The sequence below is a fragment of the Pieris brassicae genome, chromosome 4, assembly GCF_905147105.1.
Source record: "Pieris brassicae chromosome 4, ilPieBrab1.1, whole genome shotgun sequence".
NCBI classification, from domain to species: Eukaryota; Metazoa; Arthropoda; class Insecta; order Lepidoptera; family Pieridae; genus Pieris; species Pieris brassicae.
In genome coordinates this window covers 13,944,845-13,959,427 of record NC_059668.1, presented here as the reverse complement: position 1 = coordinate 13,959,427, position 14,583 = coordinate 13,944,845, and the positions used below count along the sequence as shown (strand labels likewise).

The window sequence follows — 14,583 nt, the reverse complement described above, 5'->3', positions numbered from 1 at the left end:
TTTTTTATACCTAGTAGTCATGACAATTCGCAACTAGGCCTGACATAAGTGCTTTTACTACAAAACTAAGCACTCTGCGCATCTAATTATTGGATAACTGAAGAAACAATTCAGTCTTCAGCAAATTCCAGACTCTGCACTGTGTTTGAAATAAAGGATAACATCGGTTACATGAGATCGAGGTTTGTAGTCAAGAGAGCTAAGCAGCGTCGGCTCGTTAGTTCCAGGCCGACAAGCACGAGCCCTTCGGCTTCATGACAATATCATAAGCGCTACCTGTCACTGTCCAACACATCTGTAAGTTTGTAAGTGTGAGCGAGACGCGACCCTTTGTTTGTTGGCTATTAATTTTACAAAAACAAGATCCATGGATTAACACATTAGAGGTCGATGTCGCCGCCATAAGAGCATTCCCTAAGTATGTCGCGAGAAAAAATGCCACTTCGAGGCGCGGCTAAGGGACGTTCAAAGAAGTTTTTTATTATTAATTGATTTTGACCATCAACGGAATTTATCAAGATTCGGTTATCTAAATTTCTACTAGTCTAATTACTACTAATGTTAAAAGTAGGTAACTGCTAGACGATTTCCATTACCATTAACTTATAAATTTTTAAATTGCATCAACTTTTGTGAGGTCCTGAATATAAAAACAATCTCACAATAGAATAGAAAGAATACAGTTTTTTTTAACCGGATTAAAGCTATTTGTATTATTATAAACTTATACTTATTTAAATAAAGTTAAATTTAAATAATTATAAGTTTATAATAATACAAATAGCTTTAATCCGGTTAAAAAATTGTTTTATTTCAATGTGTAAAAGCTATGTTAACCACAAGACAATAGAATAGAAATAAAATACGTTAGTTCAATCCCAAATCAAGGATAACCGAGGAACAGCAAGAAATGTAAATCTTATAAACTCAAAAAAATTATAAAAAATAAACTATTTGGAATTGTATGGATTGTGCGAGCTCTGTGACATCTTAGGTGCCGCTGGTCGAGCTAGAATTCCCCAAAGGTGTAAGTGACAAGTGGCGGCGGCACAATTAGTAGAGGGGGTAGCGGGAGGGGGGGACATCGGAATACATTAACGGCCGCCACCACAGGTAATTTATGCCTGGAGCAGCATTATTTCGATAACATAATGTGCTGGCTGAGTGCTGTGTCTGCGTTGGCGTCTCGCCCTCAACTTATCACTGTTTCAGGAAGAAAATTAAAAAGTCAATTATTCGTTTATAAATTTCTTTAACCAATACCTCTATTCAAAATAGCCGATATCCATTAATAACAACCATAAATCATCGCATCCAAACGCATCGGGCACAGCTCGCAAATATTTCAATCTTAAATACATTCGAAGATTATAAAAGCATGGAGAACAATCGTATACGTAATACCTATAGAGTAGAAAATTAGACACGTCATATTATTCGTTATATCGATAGTGTCCGGTAAGTGCTCTCTCTCGCTGCTCGAATTGATCAGTGCGGCGCGGGAGGGGGGAGGGGGCTTTGGATCGCCGGAACACGGAAAGGCTTTCGAGGCGGCGCTTCTGAGCTCGCGCCGGCGCCGCGACACCGCGGATTATAGGCACCGCTCCATACACCACACTCATTAACTGATTCGGACACCTATACTGGATTATGATGCGACAAAGAGTAAGCCTTCTTTCACTTTCATAAAGCCTAGAACGTTCTTGTCATGTATTGGATGACATTAAATGGAAACAAAATGTCTGCCAAAATTTTCGAACACAATTTTAGCATCTATTTAGCGTTTTCCGTGTTTAAATTTCAGGGTCACTCTCAGAAAACGATATGCAATATATAGATCTGTTCACGAACAAATTTGGTCTGATTATAAAATAGATATCTAAAATACATAATTTTTGATAATAAGTCAGCCCATTGTAACTAATATTTATTAGTTTAATCAATATGTACTTCGATAACTTAAGCTAGTTATAGGGATAAAGTAGTATTTTAGATATAAGAGATACCTAAAGTGTTGAATGTATTACGAGTGACAACATTATTTATAAAACCTTAGTTAATATAATATATTCAAATTATGTAGGTATATTTTTTTTAAATATACCGTAGTATATTATTAATATAAGTTCTTTGATTCATTTCAAACATAATATCTAAATAAAATGTTTTTCATTCATCGAACATTGCTGACTATGTAGCATCTATATTATAATAATCTGTGCCAAGTCTTATACCAATATAACGTCTGTGCAAAGATAAATGTAGATACTGACGTTTATACGGGTCGTTTCTACAAAATTCTTAATTAATGGTACAAAGGTTTTATTCGGTAATGTGGAGGACTCGGCAGTTAAAGTCTCCATAAAGTCATTTTGTAACGAGAGGCGAATTGGCGCCAGCCGATCCGGACTCATTTAATGACAATTAACACTTTACCTAATACGAATAACGTGTCATCCTTTAAAATACAAATTCAACAGATACACCGACGGCTTTTTCATTCGTAATTTATATAGGTCATGAATGTTCAATACAATTTCAAATTTGTTTGTAAAACCAATAGAGCAGGTGAAACCGAAAATATTAATGAATATTTGTTAATGACAACATTTATAAATGTTAAAAAATTACATAATTCTGTATTTTTAGTTTCATAATTGTCCGTGATGTGGCGCCAGCTAAGTCTTGCTCAAGTTAACAATATTGCAATATATTCATGCTTTTAAGTGCAAAACTATGTAAAACTGTATTTTAATTAAAATAATTTCAATTTAATTACAATAAAAAACCAAAAACTGGTCCAACTGATGTTCTAACATTTTCTTTAAAGGAAGCTAAAATTGGAACAATGCTGTCGGGTAGAAAGCGCCATTGATTTTGACATTGGGTCAGTGGGTAGAGAACAGCGACTCATTTTTACCATTTTCACTGATGGGGGGATGTTTGCACGACAAATATCGAACGTCCATGGGAACGATGACATAATAAAATAATCAAAATGTTTCAGTTAGTGTTGCTTGTCTAATATATATATAGTATATAATACTCCCTTGTACAGTGAAGGAAAGCATCGTGAGGAAACCGGCATGCCTTAGATCCAAAAAGTCGACTGTGTGTGTCCGGTCTAGCACAGATCACTATCATTTCTAATAGTGTTCTATGTCTGACCTGCCTAAATGGCTGTATTATCATTGGCATATGTTACCAATATTTAGTTATTTCGAGTACGTTTAAATTGAACTCACTGAATGTATTAGATAACTTTCACTGCCCTAGTAAGACTCTTTAACTAGAGCCCATATGACAGACCTTGACAAGTGTCGCTCTACATACATAGAATTAAGTATAATAAACCTAGTACAATATGGATATTTTTGTATCTAGTAATTTGTATTGTCCCCGTTATACATAAAACCTATGTTTACAACGACAAGACACGTTCTGAATTATAGGACTGGCGATGTGGTCTCTCGTTATCAGCATAAAAAGAAGATTTTTTATTTATCTATTTGTAACATCATAACGTTGCTTTAAAAATATTAAATTGTAATTAGTGCTAGTTCAATGTACTTAATGTTACTATGTAAATATACTAATTGTAAGCTTTCTAGGAATCTTTGTTTCCAAGTACAGAAGGCCTTAAAAACGTTCTTAGAGAACTCTCTCAATACCAAAGGGATCGTAAGTACTTTAAGTCATCTTGAATTTAGTCGAATTGGTTCTGAAATATAATGGGTAGTTTCCACATAGTGGTGCTGGCGTAAAGTGTTTAGGCGCTCAGTTTTGGTTTTCAGCCCCGACGTCAATATAAAATATAAATATATTTGGCGTGGATTCTTCGTCGTATGTTATACTCGAAGTATGATTGCATACCTTCGTTATTTGTAAAATTCTAATTTAATTAGTCCATAGTACAATTTATGTGAGAGATATTTTCTTAATTTCATAATATGCAGGTGTATGTGGTATGGTGTATGTGGTAACAGCACGTATTATTATTCCATTAAATAAGCATTTTAGACCTTCCCGTTGCAGAGCAGGTGTGAACGTAGTGTTGTCGACACCTCACTTGTCGTCATTAGCTCACATTACCGTCTTTGGACTGTCAAATACTTTATGTCAATGTGACAAGCGGCTGACGAGGTCTTACACTTGATCAACGTCATTATAAATAGGAAGAAAAATATTGAGCAACAATTTGTTTTAAGTTTTTTAGACGAATGGTTCCATAAAAACCCTTAATTACATTTTTATTATTATTATTTTAAAGTTTAATGTAATGTAATTGTTCAACGTAAAACCAAATTCTCACACCGCCAATTTTCTTATCTATCTAGTCATCTTTCCAACAAACTTAATAGGATTCTTAATAAATATCCTTAGCTATTATTCGAAATTAAATCATTAATTACCAAGTAGCTTTGTTCCCATCCATCCCTTCCCTAAGACTATCATTCTGGTGTGTAAAAATGTCTCCTGTAACCTTTTTCTTTAGTTTAGTTAGAAGACTTAGCCTTTTGTTATTCCTTATAATTTAATTTGGTGTCAATTATTGTTAAGTTACTATTTCATTAAACCGGGTTACAGGTCTCCCTAGACTTAGTTCAGGGGCTCCAATACCTGCTAAAACAATGTAACTTGTTATTGAATAAAGAAATTTCGAATATTTGAATTTTGAATTATTGTAGCTTTGTTGGTATAATGAAAAGTGGGCCGGACCGGATTTGATTTTCGGTGAAAAATAATCGTTTTAGTAGTACAAAGAACGCAAATATTTATTTATTTCATTACAGCTAACTTAATTTAAGTAATATAAATAGCAAAAATGAATAATACTAAATATATAGCCAAATATAGAATACATAATACGAGTATATACAAAAGGCCACGAATGGAAAAATCTATGTAAAATTATTAAATAGTACCTACCTTTAACTAAATAAAACCCAATTCGGCTTTGTTGGGCCATGGTGTAATGGTGAAGTTATGAACGAGACGGCAATAGATGAGATTAGTTAAGTAAAATAGACACAGAAATGTCCCGATAGAAGTATAGAAAAAAAAATATAAAACTAACTTTGTTATAAAGTGAACTAAAATCCTTTTCATTTTAGATAATTTTTTATAATTAATATTGGGATTATAGGTATGATGGTACAGTCTTTGTTCGAGGATGAATGTCAAGGCTATTTAACACCACGAGAGAAGATTGAAAAGGACAAAACTATATGACTAATATAACAGTGCACTAGGCTTAAGTGCTTGACGTTAAAGTGTATTTCCTTTAGAGACTGTAAGTAGTGTTATTGGACACTTTTTTATGTTATATGCCAGTTTTATTTAATTATGCTAGATTTATATTACTTATTAGTCACAAGTTAGGCTGGATCGTTCAATTATGTCTCAGTAAACAATTTATAAATAAATATAAGAATATTTAAGATTGAAAGCTGTTTAGCTAAGACATTGTTATAATGTGTTTGTATTATAACCTTCCTAATATTACACCAACATAATGGATAAATTATATTAAACTACTAACCGTCGTATAATTCATATTCCTAACATTATTATTTTTTGAACTCGTATTGTAACAGCCCTGTGCATAATAAGCTGAAATGAGATAAATATCTTTATCAAAGCGCGACGCCTACGCACCATTAATCATTATACTTTCCAACAAATTCATCCCACCTATATCAAAATCTTTCTAACAATAGGTTACGCAATAAGTGGCAGGGGGCCGATACTGACGTCACGGGCGAACGGCACGAGCCACGTTGCACAAACCTCATCCATTGTTCCATTTATTGAGCTATTGACGGGTCTCGACTAATTGTTAGAGGGAGCGAGAGCAATATACGTTCCACAATTCGAGCAAACGAGACAGCTAACCCTAATCCCTATAAATAACTCAGCCCCTAATGCGCAGGCGCCAGCTTTTTTTTGGTGTTATTAACTCCACTCGATGTCAGGTAAACAAATAAATACATTTTGGTTTGTGAGTAATTGTGGTGTAAAATTTCACATACCATTTCTTTTGATGAATTTGTTACAGCGTTTTGGATTTTTGCAATTTAGCTTGTATTTTGACCTCATATTTTGGAACCCTTTATGAAAGAGGTACATACGGTATATTGGTAGGTATATTGCTAAAAAGTTGGCTCCACTTTGATGCCAAGATATATGTCAAGTAGAACTTGCGTAATAATTGCATCAATCATTTAAATATTCTATATTATACCTATACGATAACAGATAATTACGTGTTTTAGAAAACAGCAGGGAAGGGAATTTAATAAAAAAGGAATAGTAAGATTATCGTAGACGCAATTTGTAACTTAAAGCGAAATTTATCGAAAGTTGAGGACTAATGATGTAGGTATGTGAATACATAGAGACAAAGGCAAGCAATCTATGATCCCTTTGAGGGTGGGACGGCTTTGGTACGGGATGATACTTGCGTGGACACATTTGGTCCGATAAATAATTAACAATAATTGTAACATTTGATGAATCTATACATCGCTGTTCCTTGACTATGTTATAGTTGTATGAACGATTACAAAATGAAAACCTCAATCATTAATTCCGGATAAATGCAATATAATGCCTATTACTTAGAAATTATGTATCACTAAAGAGATGATTTCAAATAGGTGTAATAGTTCCATAGATTACTATCGACACACAGACACTTTTTGATTAGTATATATTAGAGATAAATGATACAAATTCCATATAAATACCGTAACCTCATATTATATTGTTTTTTATTGCTAAATACAAATGTAATCAAGATCAATATAAAACAGACTTCTAGGTAGGACCAACTATTATGTTAAAACCTAATTATTAAAACTTAAATATAGATTGAATATATAATTTCTTATAGGCGATATTGCGCTGCGCACGCGTCGTTGATCGACGCGCTAATCTCAATCAGATCAGTTATCTGAAGATCACATCTCAATGGAATTTTAATTATTTTCCGCTTATATATTTTACTTACATTTTTACTACGAATCAGTTTTCGTGTGTAAAATGTAAAATTTGTATTAGAATTTAAATGAATTTTAACATTAATAATATACGAGTAATATTTAGAAAAGAAAAATGAAAATATACGAACCCGTAAATAAAAACCTATGTTTGACTCAGCTAGAAGGATAACACGAACGATGTATCCTATAAACTTTGATGTGTGACACTTGGTCAACACTTTAAACTTTTCCAAAACTGTTTCAAGAATGCTGGACATTTGAACTACATCACTTGTCAAATTTCGTTCCAAACAGTAAATACAGTTAATGTAACAAGATGAGTAAATCAGACTAAAAACCCATAAAACGTTTCTTTTACGGACACAGTCGCTAAATAGTTTGTAATTAATTGGTCCCAGCCAAGACTTTGGGACACAATACACAAAAGATAAGATCAAGTGAGTGGCGACTAATAGTGATGCCGAGATTACGGTTGCACTTTTTTAAATTTAAACCAACAAATTCTGTATGCTAAAATGTTTCTCAAGTAACCTTATTATTGCTGTCAACAATGTTAGGCAGTAGAAAGTACGTATTCCATTTATTCTGGTTTAAATTTTTTAATAATTAAAAGTGATCTTAGAAATGTGTAGAGCATTTTAAATGATTCCTTAGAGATATCCTATGATCGTAGGTTCGATCCCCAGCCGTGCTTGGACCAATCGACTTTCATTGTATGTGTGCAATTAACATTCGCTCCATCGGTGAAGAAGCGAACACCGTGAGCAAACCGGCTTGACTTAGAAGCAAAAAGTCGACGGCAACTGTCAGGCACAGGCGGCGGATCACCTACTTGCCTATTAGATTGTCAAATGATTATCAAACAGATACAAAAATCTGAAGCCCAAACCTAAAAAAGGTGTAGTGAAACTATTTTATTTTTATATAAGTAACATACACGCATATATATAATTCATTTTACACTATATAAATGTATAGTAATGCTTTATATTTATTAAACTAAGAAAAATTGTCTAACGTCAAAAATTGTCATTGCTACTCTACCAAACGCTAGATTGAAACGCGATTATTAATTAGAATCCCTTGACAGGAATAGTTTCTCTGTAACAACTTATCTCTTGCTGTTACTGCGATGAAAAGTAATCTGTCAGTGCCACAATCAGCACCAAGATTTATTTTAAAAGTAGAGATGCTCGTTAATATTGGTTAATACAAGTTTGCTCTCCAAGAGTAGACTAAAGGAAGTGAGTTCCGGTCGTCTCGCCACTTATCTGATGTCGTGATAGACCGGTGTTGATTTATGATGTGATCCCACATTCCACAGCTGACGAATTGCACAAAAACTCGTTAATCGCTAATTAAGGTGCGCCACCCTAGCGCCTGACATCACCGGAGAGTTTTTTTGGGACATTAATTCTCTCTGAAAAGGGTCACAACTATCTATTCAACTATATATACATTTTTTAACGTACAGACTTTGTGGAGGTCAGTTTGTTAAGTTGACAAAATAGTTATGTTATCACTAATGAACGAGATAGATAAAGCCTCAATTGATAAATTAATTTGAACCAATCGTACCTGAGATTTGCGCAACCGACTCTTTAACTGTGTTTAATTCATGATAAGACTGAGACTACAAATAATTGCAACAAAGGCTTGTATCGCATCCACTAAAATAGTTTATCTGTATTCTATCCTATAGAAAAGAAACAACAAATTTAATAGAAACGAAAATTTTAGAAAAGTTATCAATTAAAAGCTGTACGTGTACGTACGTGTACCCAACACGTATGTACATATACTATACGTTCTGGGGCTCCAAAACTATGCAATGGTAATGACTGTTAACAAAGATGGCCGCTATTCGGGTAACCTCAGTTAACAAAACATGCTCCAAACTTTGTTCCTTATGTTATTTTTAACAATTTTTGTTATATTTATAAGGAAAATGGTAAATCTTAACAATATAGAAAGTTGTTGAAATAAATCTATACGTTAACGAAATTATTTCGTCAAGTGTTCAGAACTCAAAGTCCAACACCTTTATGGACCTCGTAAAGCGATCGGCTCCTGCGCATCCCTACATCTTAACATGACACCGCACGATATTGACTTATTGTTTTTTTTATTAACATATGAAACATGTGTTCTACAGTCACATATAAACGGGTAATTTGTCATCCCCAAATTAAAATATGACGTAATGAAAAATTTGAATAAACGATTGGAAATATTAAAACGAATCTGAAATGACATTTCACTCCCGTGACAATGCGCATTATAGCAAACAGTACTGATTATAGATTAATTAATAAAATAATACGCTAAAATCTGTTTTTTTTTAATTGCATGTAGAAGGCCTCGGTTGGTACCTACTCTGTATCTTCCACAAGATACAAGTATTAAACATAGGAACCTAACAAGCTTTTTAAACCTTTGGGGTATGAGACTAACCTGACGTTAAGTGATACCGCCGCCCATAGCAACTCAATGCCAAAAGGCCCACGAGTACGTTGGTCTTTTAAGAATTGTAAGGTCTTTTTGTATACCTAAGACGAATTCGTTCGGTAATACTTCAGTGGGCAGCAGGTTCTACATAGTTGTTGATGCGTGGCAAAAACTGCCTTAAAACGTTGTGGAACGACGCAGATAGTTAGTAGTAGGTAGTTTAGGTGATAGGAAAGAACGTTAAAAATAGAACGATATCTCTATGATTCACAGTCAAGTGCAAATTGAACAACAGGGCTAAACATTGGCAATATGGTGATTTATATTGGGTCCTTTCTGCACCCTTTTGTCTTGCGGTGCGATGAGTAAGGGAAAGGCTATGCCCACTGGCGCCGCCTTGAACCGCCGTGGCTACCTGCTGTCTTTACACAATGCACTCTTCCGTTAGTCTGAGGGCAGTAAAATGACGTCATAACCAGGAATAAGGATTTGTATTCGCGTCGCCGTCGGCCGGCTATAGCCTACTGGATCGCTCACAAGCGGTTTTGTGCAATATTTGGGAAATATTCTCAGTATTAAGTCAAAAATCAAAAGCTCTGTTTGGTGTTTTAGCTTGTTAGCTTTCTTATAGCTAAGCCAGTTTAGCCAGACGCACACTAGCTCATCCGCACACATGTGTCCGCGTTACACATTCTAAATCAATATCAGATCGAGATTAAAATCTGCCACTCCATTATTTATAAGTTGTACTATCAGATAAATCCATTACGCCGGCGTATAATTCTTCAATAAATTTTATTAATTAGTATATTTTTCTACATTTAAAAATCAGTTATGATGTGTCCGGAGCGCAGGGGCCGCTGCGTCACGGGAATACAGACTTTACACTGCACGCAATAAGATTGCAATTCCTCACAACACACTCGAATGTACGGTTTCTTTAAGTTTCCTGCGACATTATAAAATTATGCGCATAATATATCAATAATATATTTTAAGAATGCCATTTCAAGCCGCTATAAGACGCTCGTAAAGCATCTATTTACTTACAATAAAACAAAAATTACACACCTGCTTTCTACTTCCACTACTTACAACATAATTATAATTATGCCTTTATGGTTGGCAATTTACGCCATTTCGAGAGGGCGAGCGCTAACAATATGCAGATCCTATGTAAATATATGAGGTAGTTAATCCGAAATGTCATTTCTATTTTATTAATGTAACAAGAAAAAACTTTTACGCTTATGGCTGAGATCAAATGAGAGCGCTGAGCAATATGTTGTTGTTACTTAAATATGACTCTTACTAGATGGGTATAAATGTTATATTACAACATTAATATTAGCCGAGCTTGTCTGCTTTGCTTGGCTGCCTTCCACACTGTATTTTAATATTTACTTTGATTACATGGTATAATTTGACTTTAAAAAACATATAACTCCTAGACCTGGTTATTGGATAAAGTTTCTTTACATTTATTCGATAATACTATATTTGTTTTAAAAAACTTGTATAATGACAAAAAAATTATTGTCACTATCCATCGCGATTTCTTCTATAGCAAGTTTTTGTGTAAATTATTAGCTTTGCGTCACACGACGCGCGGAGCTCATATAAGAATAGTTTTAAGAGTTTTTTTTTTAATTTAGACAGACATATCATTTATTATTAACAAAACACACACAGAAACACATAAAATAACAATAATCAAACAATAAAAATAAATAAATAAGAATAATAACAGAGTGATAACAATTTTTTTTAAAGAAAAAGGTTTAATTCAGTAATGCGTGTGTGTTTTGGTTGTAATTGGCCCGGGCTCAGCATTATGCTGAGGAGCAGGTTGTTCCACAGCGTTGGTCATTCTGCCAGAGACCACAGCAGCTAGTTTGCGCCTCAGTCGCAAAAAAACAAATAAGAATCGAATACTCAGTACATACAAATAATAATAATAGAAAAAGTTAGCAGTCAGTATTCAGGAAGGAAATTGAAGGAAAATCAGAGACAGCCATAGCATGACCACCACGTTCATAGTTCTAAGGAGATTAATAAATACGTTTAAAAGTTTTATTGCATATTGCAAACACACATTGTTTCCCGGATATCTATTTAATATCGTAATTAAACTTAATTGCTGTTTTACTAACTGTAATACCTACAACTACTACAGCAAAAGTAATTATAATAAGTAGGAAAAGTCCCCTATTAAAGCCATAGGATTCTGGTCCGTTCCCTTTGCTTCTGCTACTTGCCAATATCATGAAAAAGATGACCATGTCAGTTCCATTATCAAGCCATGACATATTAAACGAACTAATTATAAACGTTAATTCAATTTAGTGAGTTCATCTCAGTATCATTGCTATTAATTAATCCAAAAAAATTTAGTACATATCAAAAAACAACGCGTGGTCAAGTGTTACTTTTTTATGGTGAGATTCAATAAACGAAAATATCCATTTGTTTTAATTAAATATATTTGTGTTGTAATTTATGTGAGAATTCACTTATTATTTTTTTATTACAATAGCAATAACATTAAGTGAGAAACGATTTCCTGATATGATTTCAAATATGAATATAAATATATATGATTCTATTCATTAGAATTACCCAACAACTTGCAAGACAAATTGCTAGGCTCGGCAATTGGTCCTAAACTTTTTTTACATAATTTTTTTTATAAAGGATTTTTTTAAATTGTATTTTATTTTTTTTATTTAATTTGTCTCGCTATAGCGGAGACTGTAGGACTGTAATCTCTAAATCTGCTAATCAAAGGGGAGAAACCCACCCCCTGAGCCCACCATACCGCTTGCACCTACCTACCGCCTGTCTAAACTGAACTAACCTAACTTAGCCAAAAATCTTTATGCGTCTGTTTAGGATTCACTTCTGCCTCTCTCTCTCTTTAATCGGCAGCTCATGTCTGAGCGTCGTGGTCAGCAACTAAGCATCTAGAGCGGACTATTTGCTTCCATCGGTTGCTGTCCAGCGCCTCTCTTATGACAGTGTACAGTTTTGAGGACAATGAGTCTTTCACTTGATCGGTCCTTCTGGTTGGTGAACAAAGTATCAAGATAACACTTCTGCCTAACCTGTAACTAAGGCGTTTTGCTGGAGATCAAATCCAGTCACATTCCATGAGCCCCGTAGCCACGGAGGCAGTATAGTTCGACAACTGTCCCAACTCGCCGTTTTGTTTGTGCTCAAACAGTTTTTGTTTAAATTAAGCCTTACAAAAGAGCAAGTACAAGTTCTAGTAGTCTGCGGAAAGGCATATGTCGTGGAATTTGAAGTCGCTGCAGTGGATACATTTATTATGTTGACAACACTTACGTCATTAAAGCTAGACACCAATCTTGATATATAACATTAAAAAAATTTTTTAAATAAATCAAATGACGCAAGCAAACGAGCATTTATTTGTTCGCATAACTGCCACGCCGGTTTTTATTCCTAACTTCTAACGTGAACAAAATGTTGAGATTGTTGTTTTACACTTTATACCTTGGTAACAACCACAGAATTGTATTATATTTTATTATGTAATATTTGACAGCTATATAATTACCTACTCCACCTTACATGCGACTCTGGCGTTGCTAACTTCATTAGTTTTAGATGCCAAAAGTGACAATAGAACTTACAATTAAAAGATTTAAACCGTTTAGAATCTGTAAAGTTATACTGTTATTAATTTAATTATATAATGTGTAGTTAATCCTTTATAAACGAAATGAGCATAAACTGTTTCGATTAAAGGTCAGCTAATCAATATTTCTATTATATATGTAAGAACTATTAGATATTTTGTTAAATTAATAGTCCCGTGATAATATAAACCTGCTTAGGAGCTATAAATGACCCGTATTACTGAGTTAGACCTATGGTACACAATAAAGACCCTACAATAGTTTGATTATTGTCATTATTGATTATAAAAAAAGCTCTAACTGAAGTAAATGAGGTATAAGAGTTCCTTGTACCTAATACACATTAAACAACTTTTTTTTATATAACTGACGTCCGTTGTAAGCTATGTAGGCGGAAATACATTAGTCGAAATTATGCACTTGTGAAGGTTAAACTAAGCATAGATAGTATAGATATTGTAGAGCTTACGAAGAGCTTAAAAAAGATTACGAGCGAATTATTTTCAAATAATTACTGTTTTTAAAATTTAAACAAGAGCTTTTAGGTATTCCAAAAAAGATATCCTTAATATCAATAATGTATCATATATAATTTTGTTATTCTAAAAAAACTTACGATTAACAACAGCACAACGCAGAAATCACTCACTGAACAAGAGTCACAGCACTAAACAGTTCACTAAGGACGGGCGTCAAAACACGTGTGCACAGGGCGAGCGTCGCCCGAATACTGGAGCCCCGCCCAACGCGCGCATTGGGCGAAGGCGCGGTCGCGGAAAACGGGCTTTTCCGTGTGAGGGGTGCGCGGGTAGCGGGGTGCGGTGGGCGGAGATTTACGAGGGGGCTCGCGCGGCCCTAATGGAGCTTTGTTTATGGCGGCCTTCCCTAATTAATTGGTACTTGGCTTAAATCAATCGCGACGTTAATTATTGTGCTCGGCCGTACTTGGCCCCATACCCCTATGCTGCACCTTGTGTACTTATGTCTAGTAATTCAGTAGCTTTGCACGTCAATCATGATCACGTTTGAATAAGTAAGAATTTATTTAAGGTAGTTATACTTTATAGAGAAGTTTTGTTTTGTTTAATATTCATGAATATTATGAACAAACTTTTTTTACTAAAAATGTCTTCATATTTCCATAGTTTGATTTTTTTTCACTCTTCAACTCAAAAATATAAAAGGTAGTAAGTAGGTATCTATAAAATATATTGCTTAAAAACAAACTGACAGATTACATTAGTTTGGATTTATATCCTTTACTTTATTTATAAGAAATAAATTCATCGAATTATAGCGCTCTTGCGTCTCGTTCTGTCAAATCGTGGTTACGCTGTAAGAAAGAGAGTCCGATGAGTAGGTAATTTTTTTAGATAAGGTTTGTAAAAAAAAGTACCTACCTATAAACTTCAAATTCGTTTGTGAAGAATAAGTATGTCTGTTTTGTAACACCAAAACTACCAAACATT

The 14,583-nt window shown here is 34.1% G+C and overlaps 1 protein-coding gene across 2 annotated transcripts in view; it reads right to left on the bottom strand.

Annotated features, from left to right (window-relative positions):
- The window catches only part of LOC123707987 (GATA-binding factor A-like), a 42,082-nt gene extending 28,260 nt beyond the window's left edge, over positions 1 to 13,822 (bottom strand). For both annotated transcript variants that reach the window (XM_045658384.1, XM_045658386.1), the window contains exon 1: positions 13,731 to 13,822. The gene's annotated coding sequence lies outside the window, so the exon portion shown is untranslated. The remainder of the gene's footprint in view (positions 1 to 13,730) is intronic.
- Positions 13,823 to 14,583: the final 761 nt, after the last annotated feature.